The following is a 9,673-nucleotide window of genomic DNA, read 5'->3' as shown; positions in this document are numbered from 1 at the left end:
CTGCAGCCTGCTCCTCGGATGCAGTCAGCTGTTTCAAACAGGTTTGGGAAAGTGATCTTTGGCACGGAATGAAGAAGGCATGTGTGTGTGTGTGTGTGTGTGTGTGTGTGTGTGTGTGTGCACACGCGAGCGCGCACGCACATGTGCACATGCGTGTAAGCACGGCGGTGCGGGGGGAGGCACCCATGAGTCCTCTATCAGGGCCAATGTTATTTTTAATTGCCGAGAATCAGCCCATGGCTGTTCCTCAGAGCTGCAGAGTGCGGGCTTGCCAGGGGTCGGAAACCGACTTCAGAGGAGGTAAGAAAGCCAGTCCCAAGGACGGTTCATTACCGAGCTGTCGTGTCTTATGGAAAATCAGGTGACGCCTCCGAGTTTATACAATCCTCTCCCCACCACCTCTCCCTCTTTCATTCCCCTCTAAAAAGGGAGCAGTGAATTTGAGCAATCTGGGAATTTTGGTTTCTGCCCTGCCCCTGAAGCATGACCGATGGCCCATTTTTCAAGCCAAATCTCACCCCTTGCAGGCAGCTGTTAGGAAACCACAGAAGGTGCTTGAAGGAGCACAAGAAATGGCTGGTTCTAATCTGGGGGAAAAAAATGAATTAACAAGGCAGCTACTTATGGAAGAATGTTTTCTTTTCTTCAGCCTCAGCCTGCATATTTTCACAACATGTGTACTCTGTTACCTTGTCACTTCCCTGTTTTCTTTGGGTAAATAACTGGGCTCTGGGCTTAGGGGAAAAAAAGAAAAAGAAAAAAAGCCAGATCGGGAGGATCTCTGGGAAGGCCTTCCTGGCTGGGCTGGAGGGGGGCGCATGAGCGTGCTCTGGGGACCAAACAGGCACGTCCCAGACCCAGCCCGACCCGTTCTGGATGGGGCTTCTCACTGAACTCTGCAAGTCACGGTGTGGGAGTCAGGGAAGGGGGGCAGCCCCCTCCCTCAGCTGTGGGGCTGGCAGGCCCCAAAGCTAGGGGGAAATAAAGGACTTTTCTCCTTCGCCAAGTCAAATGGGAAGCCCTCTCTGAACTCCACAGAGTCAACAAAGCACACCCTGGCTCTTCTCCCAGCCTCGTCTTCCCACTCACCAGGGAGCCACCCCAATGAAGGCGGGGGTTGGCCCCAGGGGGCCCCACTGTGAACCCTGCAGGACCTCGGTTCCTTTCATGGAACTCAGAGGAGGGTCTTCCTCCTTAGCAACATAGCTGGTGTCTGGATGTGGAGGCAATGGTCTCCAAAATGCTCCATGGGTTTTGAGTCTCCCTTGCAGAGATGTTACTTTGTTCTTTTTCACTTTTCTGGCCCAGGGATACTTACCTTGGGCTATCTTACCTTGGACTTTTGTACCAGATGGGTGCAAAACAGCGTCGCTGACCTTTAAGACATGTGCTACTGACGAGGGGGCAGGGAGACAGTTGCTTCCTGGCTACCTGGTTATCCTGACAAATTGAGATCTTTTATTTACAAAGCTATAGCATCTCTTAGGTGCTCACAGCTGATCATTAGATCAAAGAACCATTACTGATAGTGCTGCCAATACTGTACCACTTGCAAAAGGAGCTAGTTTACCATGCAGTGAAACACGTGTGCTGGCTCCACCCTGCAGGGGGAAACTGGGCCAAAGTGTCCTTCAAGGCTGAGACCAGTACCACCAGCAGCCCTCACCACCAAGGTGGCAGAGGCATAGAGGCGTTAGTTGGGGGCCGTCTGGACCTGCGTTTGTGCCTTTCCTCTCTCCATCTGTTCCAGAGTCTTTGATTCCAACCTGGAACTCCCTATATCACTTTGTAGATCACACAGCCTTCAGCAGGCGGAGGTTTGGAATTCAAACCCGCAGTTTTCGGTTGCAGAGTTCTGGCCCCCATCTGTTGAGCAGAGCTTCCTTCAATATCACTGGGAGAGCATCCATTTTCCGTAAGGTGGGGTCACTTGGAGAGGAAGGCGGGTGTTACTGCAGGCGTTGCTTATTTCAAACTGGCATTTGCAGGGCGTCAAGGGCCTTCAGAGGGAGGAAAAGGGAAAACCAAAGGCTTTCCGGTAATAAGGGAACAAAGGCACTCATGGACCATCCAAACCATTCGTGTGGCCCAGTTCTGCAAAAGGCAGCTTTGGAGATGTGCTTCAAGGCAGACAGGCAGTGGTGAGGACCAAGGCCATAGCCCAGGTTCATGGAGCCCTCGCTGTTCCCAGGATGGCTCAGGACTTTGTACATGTCATCTCAGATGTAACCCTCTCAATAACCCTCGGAAGCAGGTACTATTGTTCTTTTCCAGAGGTGGACGCCAAGGTGCAGAGACAGTAGGTAGCTTGTTCAAGGTCGCCCTGAGAGACTGGACAATGGCAATCACCCAGGCAGGATGAGTCTGAAGCCAGGGCTTTTGTTCTTCATGCGGGGCTGACTCTGGGGAGAAGCTGCAGGAGCACCCCCCTCACATACAGCATTTAGGAGCAGTTCCTTCATCGGGCTTGACGGCCTGTCCCACGCCAGCAGAAAGCGTCCAGGTCTCTCCGGTCACTGTCCCAGCTGTGTCTCCATGCAGGGCCCTGCAGTGCTGGTCCCTGAGACGTCACACTTGGAGCTGCCCTCCCTCCACCCAGCTCCCCAGGCCCAAGCCCATGCCCACCTGGTTTATATTTGTGCCTCAGTCCGTACTCTCACACTTCTTGTCTTTCCTTCCTCCTTGTCACCTCTTCCTCTAAGTGCCCTGGGTGGCGCTTTCCAGAGTAGAGGCCCCAAGTCAGCCAGCCTGACCAATCATCCAAGGGTGGCAATTAGACAACCAGCACCAGAATCCTCTAGGGTGCTTCAAGAATTCAGATTCTCAAGTGCTGCTGTAAAGCTCATTAAGGTTCTCAGCAGTGAGACTGGAAATCTGCATTTTAAACAAGCTCCCTAAGGGGTTCTGAGCCTGGACAATCCCAGGGACGGGGGAGCCTGGTGGGCTGCCGTCTATGGGGTTGCACAGAGTCGGGCACCACTGAAGTGACTTAGCAAGGGGTTCTGATACTCCCTAAAGTTTGAGGCCCATAGTTTAGGCTTTTTATGAATTACGATGTATTGAACACGAGCCAGACGTAGCCACACCGAAATCAGACAGCAACACACTGAACTCTGCCTCTTGTGGCTCAGAGGCTGTAGAGCAGGCGTCGTGCAAAGAGCTGGGAGTTTATCTGGATCCCGGTGTGGGGATTCTCAAATAGGGAGATTGGGCTGAGAGGAAGTGAGGACTGTCACAGGAAGATGTAGGAGGCGACGTGGTCTCTCTGCCAGTCCATTTGGAAGTCCTGGAGAGGCGAAGGCCCTGGCAAAAAATTCCCCAGCAAAAGTTCCAAGTAGAGTGACTCCAGAACCCCATTTTAACAGGCATTTCTGAATCTGGCCATTTCCTGCTGGATGATCCCAGCAAACAGGATGGAGAGTAAATCAGGCCCTAGGGCTTTCTGAAGGGAAAGCAGATAGCCTGCAAAGCAGAAAGAACGTGGTGGACACCCAGGTAGGCCACCTGGGGCAAAGGAAAGGACATTCCAGTACTGCTGAAGGTCACTTTCAGAGGCTTAGGAGAGAAGCCGCCCCTGAGAGACCCCGAGTCCCCAACTCATTAATGGAAGAAATCCTGGGAAGGCCACTGTGTCCAGATAATGAGATTAAGCTTTTGGTCAGTTTGGAGTTTGAGGAAATGAAAAAAAGAAAAAGCCTTTATAAAATTGGAAGAGTTTTTCCTCAACTCACCAACAACTCCAAAACAACTGAACACAGAGTACTTTAAACTTGGCATGTGGTAGAACCTCCATGAAAATAATTTCTCAGCTCATTTGGTAACCACCTATAACATCTGGGCATGCTCAGTGGAAGGAACGCAAGTGAAAATTTGACTGTTAGTCCGGAAAGTGGTTAGAAGATGAGATAGAGATGCTGTCTAAAGCATCATCAACTCAATGGACATGAATGTGAGCAAGCTCCGGGAGAGAGTGAAGGACAGGGAGGCCCGGGGTGCTGCAGGCCACGGGGTGACAGAGTGGGACATGACGTGGCAACTGAACAACGATGACATAAAAGTGGGACTAGGAGGAGGGAAAGCAGTGAGGTGGCATGAACATGGGGAGACTTTGGGTACACGGAGGCCAGCCTCTCCTTCTCCTTCTGTGTCCACATGGACTCGGATGAGCCACGTCAAGTCTCTGGGTCCGGGGAGCACACAGATGAGCAGGGGAGAGCCCCGTGCGGCCAGCAGAGTGGCTGCCCCGTGGCACAGGGGCCACCCGAGTGGATACACGGAGCCTCTGTCCACTCTGCATGCTTGAGTCCTCCTCAGACTCCAACCTGGGCAAACCCAGACATTTCCCACTGTCTCTTCAGTGGGAAAACCACAGGAAACAGACTAACAGCAGCTCTGTGGTCTTCTGCAGAGTAATAAAATTAGAGCATTACTCAAAGTTGCCCCTGCGATGTGTATTTATATAGTGTCATATATTTATTTACATTGTGTTGCACAGCACTTATACAAATCATGAATACCTGTCATTTGTGTTTATATAATGTTTCACATACAGTGTCATATATATTTACACAGTGTCATATATATGACACTATACAAAAACAAATTGAGGATATTCATATGTATATTACAAGTACCTATTGCATTATAGGTATATAGAGGTAAATATCTATATATAGTTATTTGTATATATATATACACATGGGCTTCCCTGGTAGCTCAGCAGTAAAGCATCCCCCTGCCAATACAAGAGATGCAGGTTCAATTGCTGCCTTGGGAAGATCCCTTGGAGAAGGAAATGGCAACCCACTCCAGTATTCTTGCCTGGGAAATATCATGGACAGAGGAGCCTGAAGGGCTACAGTCCATGGAGCCGCAAAAGAGTTGGACATGACTTAGCGACTAAACAACAACAAATATATATATATACACACACACACACACACACACACACACACATATATACACAGAGGCACATATATGTTGGTATTAGTATGTATATATGAAACACTATACAGAAAGACAAATCCTATATACAGACCTGCATGAGCCACTGGTTAAGTTACCTAAGGCTTCCCAATGAAACCACAGACAATAAACATTTGACTCTTACTGAGGGTTGAATTGTGTCCCCCAAAAGATATACTGAAGTCTTAACCTGTGAATATGACCTTATGTGTAAATAGAGTATTTGCAGATGTAATCAAGATGTGAATTAAAATAAACTCATACTAGAGGAGCGAGGGCCCTTATTTCAATATGACTGGTGTCCTTGTAAGAACAACAGAGACAGATATACACAGGGAGAAGACAGGCATGCAGGGGAGAAGGCCCTAGGGAGATGGAAAGAGACTGGAGTGATGCATCTTATAAGCCAGGGAACTGCAAGGATTGCCAGCAACCATCTGACGCTAAGAAGAAGCAGAGATGGGTCCCTCCTGAGAGCTTACACGGCTCTACAGGCACCCTGACTTCAGACTTCTGGTCTCCAGAACTGTGAGAGAATGCATTTCTGTTCTTTTAAGCCACCCACTTAAGCATCAGTGTGTGAGTCTTTGCTAGGGCAGCTCTAGGAAATGAACAGGCCTCCTGCTGTGGAATGGAAGAGAAGCAAAGCCTTCGTGTTCACCAAGCTTTTGCATCTGCTGAGCCCCCACTTCTTGGCCCCTTTCCCTGGCAGTCTCTCTCTCTCTCTCAGGGGAAGGGGTAGGGTGGAGATACTTCACTGTTTCCAACTGAAACCAACATCTGACAGATTATGAAGCTCCCATACCCCCCAGTCCTTGATGGTGACGGCTGATGGCTCAGGGCAACTGGCCACCTACCCTAAGTCCAAGCCTGGTCATCTGGAAATGGGGAGGTGAGACAGTGACACTTCATAGCCAGTGACACTTCATAGCCTTTCTCTCCCTGCCCCACTCTCTCCCAGCACCAGGACAACTTTTTTGAGAGCTTTGAGCCCTCAAAGTGTGGTGGAAATTTATGGCTAGTGTTCTAGATGGGAGTTTCAGGCTGTTACAGAGTTTTGTCTTTTCATTTTAATGGTACACAGGAATCCTCCCCACCCTCCTCCAAACAGCCACACATCTTTTTAAAATTTGCACCTTCCCCCCCCCCCCCCCCAGACTGGTTTCCTATGGTGAAGGAGAGGGTAGGAAATGCCCAATAAATCATCCACCTGTCCTCACTCAATTGAGAGGCAGGAAATGCTGAAAACAGTCCCCTTACCTTTTCCACTTTGAATATAACAAGAGCTATCAGGACCCTTTGAAGGGCAGCCCCTCTGACAGCACTATTAATACTTCAAGGCCACTGGAGTTGTTTCCAGGCACCAGACCCAAAGGCGGCAGGCACGTTTAGGATGCTGACTGCCTCTGCTGCCCACCCCTGCCGTGGGCAGCCTCTCCCTGGGCTGGCCCTGGGAAGTGGATGAAATCAGCTGCAATCTAAGGGGCTCCATGTCCACGGCATGGTAGTAACTCTGCAGGACAAAAGGAATTTTAATCCCTAGTCCTGTCTTTAAGGAGTTTACAATCTAGATGGCAAAACGGCTAAGTCATGAACATTAAGAAAATGATCCCAGACAAGGGGGTTTATAGGAAATTTCCCAGGAGAAGTTGGGTATGTATAGAAGAAATGGAAGATGCTTACAGGCATGAAGACCAGGAAGGGGCTGGGAACACGCTAAGAGGAAGAAGATGCCGCAGCTCCTGTGAACACCCTGGAATGCATGGTGAAGACACTCATGCGCCTTCTTGGGGGATGGTGAGAAGCTGGGGTGTGTGCAGAAGGCCAGGCAGGGACAGGAAACACGGCTGAAGAGGTGAGCAGAGGCCCTGCGTTGCGGGGCGGGGGGTGGTCTTGAGAGCTTGGCTAAGAATGGTGGGCGGTGGAGAGGGGCAGATTGAAACTGTGCCCAGAATCTGTGTAAACGGGTTGCTCCTCCCAAACGATGGCTTCCCCTTGGACTTGAATTCAGAAAAGGGCCTGTGAGGCCTGATGGGGGCTCCACCCCAGGCTTCCTGGTGGCCATGTTGTGGGTTCTGACGCGCTTCAGAGTAAACTTTCCCTCAAACCTTGTGGGATGTTTTCTCCTCCAGTCTCCCACACTAGAATCACCCTTCTTTGTTCCCTGTCCCTCTTGCTGTTTCTGGCCACCTCGCCTCTCAGACGGCCCCCACCTGGGGTGTCCCCTGCCTGCCCTCCACCCCCATCTCCTCTGGCCCTCCCTGCTCACCTGGCCCCTGCCTTCGGGGCAGGTAGGCCTGTCCTTCAGGAGCACGAGGCATTTTCAGCTGGGCCTGCTTTTCTCCACAAGACTAGCTCTCTGGCTCTGCTGGAGCCACCATGCTCCATCCAATCCGGGCTTTTAGGAACAACCTGGAAGGGAGCAGGCTGCTCTGTGGAGAGGGGGGCATGCTGGGAGGGTGCGAACAAGAGGATGGTGGGGAGGCCACTGGCTCCAGGGACAGCCTGAGCAAGGCCTTGGGAAGGAGGAGACCTCAAAAAGGAGGATAGGAAATTTAGGCCTGAAGGTGGGTCTTTCCTGAGTGAGGTCTGTTCCCTTCACCTGACCAGGAGCCACGGGCCTTTGTCTATGCCTTCAACACCACTTCTCCAGGCCCCAGAAGGCTCTGGACATGTATGGACACTCAGCACATATCTACTGAATAGCGAAGTGGGGGTGAAGGGGTGAGTGGGTAAGTGAGTAACTCAGTGGTGTCCCCACCAAAGAGAAGGGACCTTCTCTCAAGCCCACAGCAGATGATGGGGTTCTGGACACTCTACCCTCAAATATGGCAACTTAAGACATGAAATATTTTAAGCTGAAGGAGTCTGAGAAAACAACAGAAGCAAGAAAGTCGCTCTGACTGTCCCCCTGACCCTTCTCCCCTGACCCAGCCCATAAAACCCTCACTTGAGGGGTGCCCTTCCTGTGACTGGAAGTTTATCTGTCTCTGAAGACAAAGGAATGCCAAGAAGAATCCTAGCAAACAAGCTTTGCCAAGTTTCCCTGGTTTGTTCCACTGGCCTCATGTTCCTATCCTATCCCTCCATGACTGCCCACTCTTCATCAGACCTAGCATAAAAATATCCAGTCTGTTTCTCTGGGTCTCCCTTTCCTGATGAAGGCCCTCGTGTCACATAAAACTTACATTAAATAAATGTGTATGCTTCTCACCTGCTAATCTTCCTCTGGCACTTTAATTTTCAAGCCCAACAGGGACCTTGAGAGAGTGCAGGAAAATTTTTTTCTCCTTTACAAGTTGATGACCAGACATCCCAGGAACTCCAGCAGGCAGAGGAGGGGACTTACTCCCACACCTGTCGCCTATTTCGGCCACACTGAGTCACGCCTGGCTGCAATCGCAGACAGCACTGAAAACGCCCCCTGAGACCACACGTTTCACCACCCCCCCCACTAGATGGACCTAGACCCTCACTGGTTTAGGATGTAAACTGCCCACTTCTCTTGAGGGCCAACGTGGGCTTCTTCTCCCTGCAATATCTGCTTTATGGACTGGATGTCAAGGCTTAATGTGTTATCTCTTTCAGAAGTATTTTAATTGTGAAAGGTGACTGTACTAAACTCCACATACATGCCTTAATGTACAGTGTTTGTTTTTCTCTAACTTCACTCTGTGTGTCAGCGTTTCGGTCTATCCACGTCTCTACAAATGGACCCTATTTTGTTCCTTTTAGCAGTTGAATAATATTCCATTGTATATATGGACCATACCTTCTCTATCCATTCATTAGTTGTTAGACATCTAGGTTGTTCCCAAATTGTACAGATGAACTTGTTTCCAGGGCAGGGATAAAGACAAAGATGTGGAGGGCAGACATCCGGAGACGAGGGGCGAGGGGAGAGTAGGTCTGACGTATATACACTACTTGGCATAAGATAGACAGCTAGTGGGAACCTGTTAGAAAGCACAGGGGGCTCAGCTCAGGGCTCTGTGCTGATCTAGATGGGTGGCTTGGGGCTGGAGATGGGTGGGAGGGAGGTCCGAGGAGAGGGGATATATGTATACATAGAGCTGATTCACTTCCCTGTACAGCAGAAAATATAACTGTAAAGTAATTATAGTCTAATAAAAAAGATAGCTGTGCTGAGCATATAGCATTTAACAGAGGAGAAGGAAAAGAGAGAAAGGGACTCAACACATATTAATTCCCTATTATGAACGAGTCACCATGCTAGCACTCTTGGGGAGTCTTTCTTTATCCTTATGCCTCTACTGTCGCTCATTCAACAGTTCCTTTTTGAGCACCTACCATGCCCGAGGCATGGTCTAGACTTGGGGAAACAGCAGGGAAAAACCAGACAAAAATCCTGTCCTCATCACATTTACATCTAGTAAACAAGCGGAGAAGGCGATGGCAGCCCACTCCAGTGCTCTTGCCTGGAAAATCCCATGGACAGAGGAGCCTGGTAGGCTGTGGTCCATGGGGTCGGGAAGAGTCGGACACAGCTAAGCGACTTCCCTTTCACTTTTCACTTTCATGCATTGGAGAAGGAAATGGCAACCCACTCCAGTGTTCTTGCCTGGAGAATCCCAGGGACGGGGGAGCCTGGTGGGCTGCCATCTCTGGGGTCACACAGAGTCGGACACGACTGAAGCGACTTAGCAGCAGAGTAAACAAGCTGAAACTCCAATACTCTGGCCACCTC

The 9,673-nt window shown here is 50.2% G+C and overlaps 1 long non-coding RNA gene across 4 annotated transcripts in view; it reads left to right on the top strand.

Annotated features, from left to right (window-relative positions):
• The first annotated feature begins 217 nt into the window (after positions 1-217).
• The window catches only part of LOC121819994 (uncharacterized), an 88,054-nt gene continuing 78,598 nt past the window's right edge, over positions 218-9,673 (top strand). For all 4 annotated transcript variants that reach the window (XR_009601284.1, XR_009601281.1, XR_009601282.1 and 1 more), the window contains exon 1: positions 218-300. This is a non-coding gene — a long non-coding RNA (uncharacterized LOC121819994). The remainder of the gene's footprint in view (positions 301-9,673) is intronic.

Source organism: Ovis aries, chromosome 7 (assembly GCF_016772045.2).
Source record: "Ovis aries strain OAR_USU_Benz2616 breed Rambouillet chromosome 7, ARS-UI_Ramb_v3.0, whole genome shotgun sequence".
In the NCBI taxonomy this organism is placed as follows: domain Eukaryota; kingdom Metazoa; phylum Chordata; class Mammalia; order Artiodactyla; family Bovidae; genus Ovis; species Ovis aries.
Note: the sequence above shows the minus strand (reverse complement) of the source record. Positions and strands in the feature narration are given on the sequence as shown.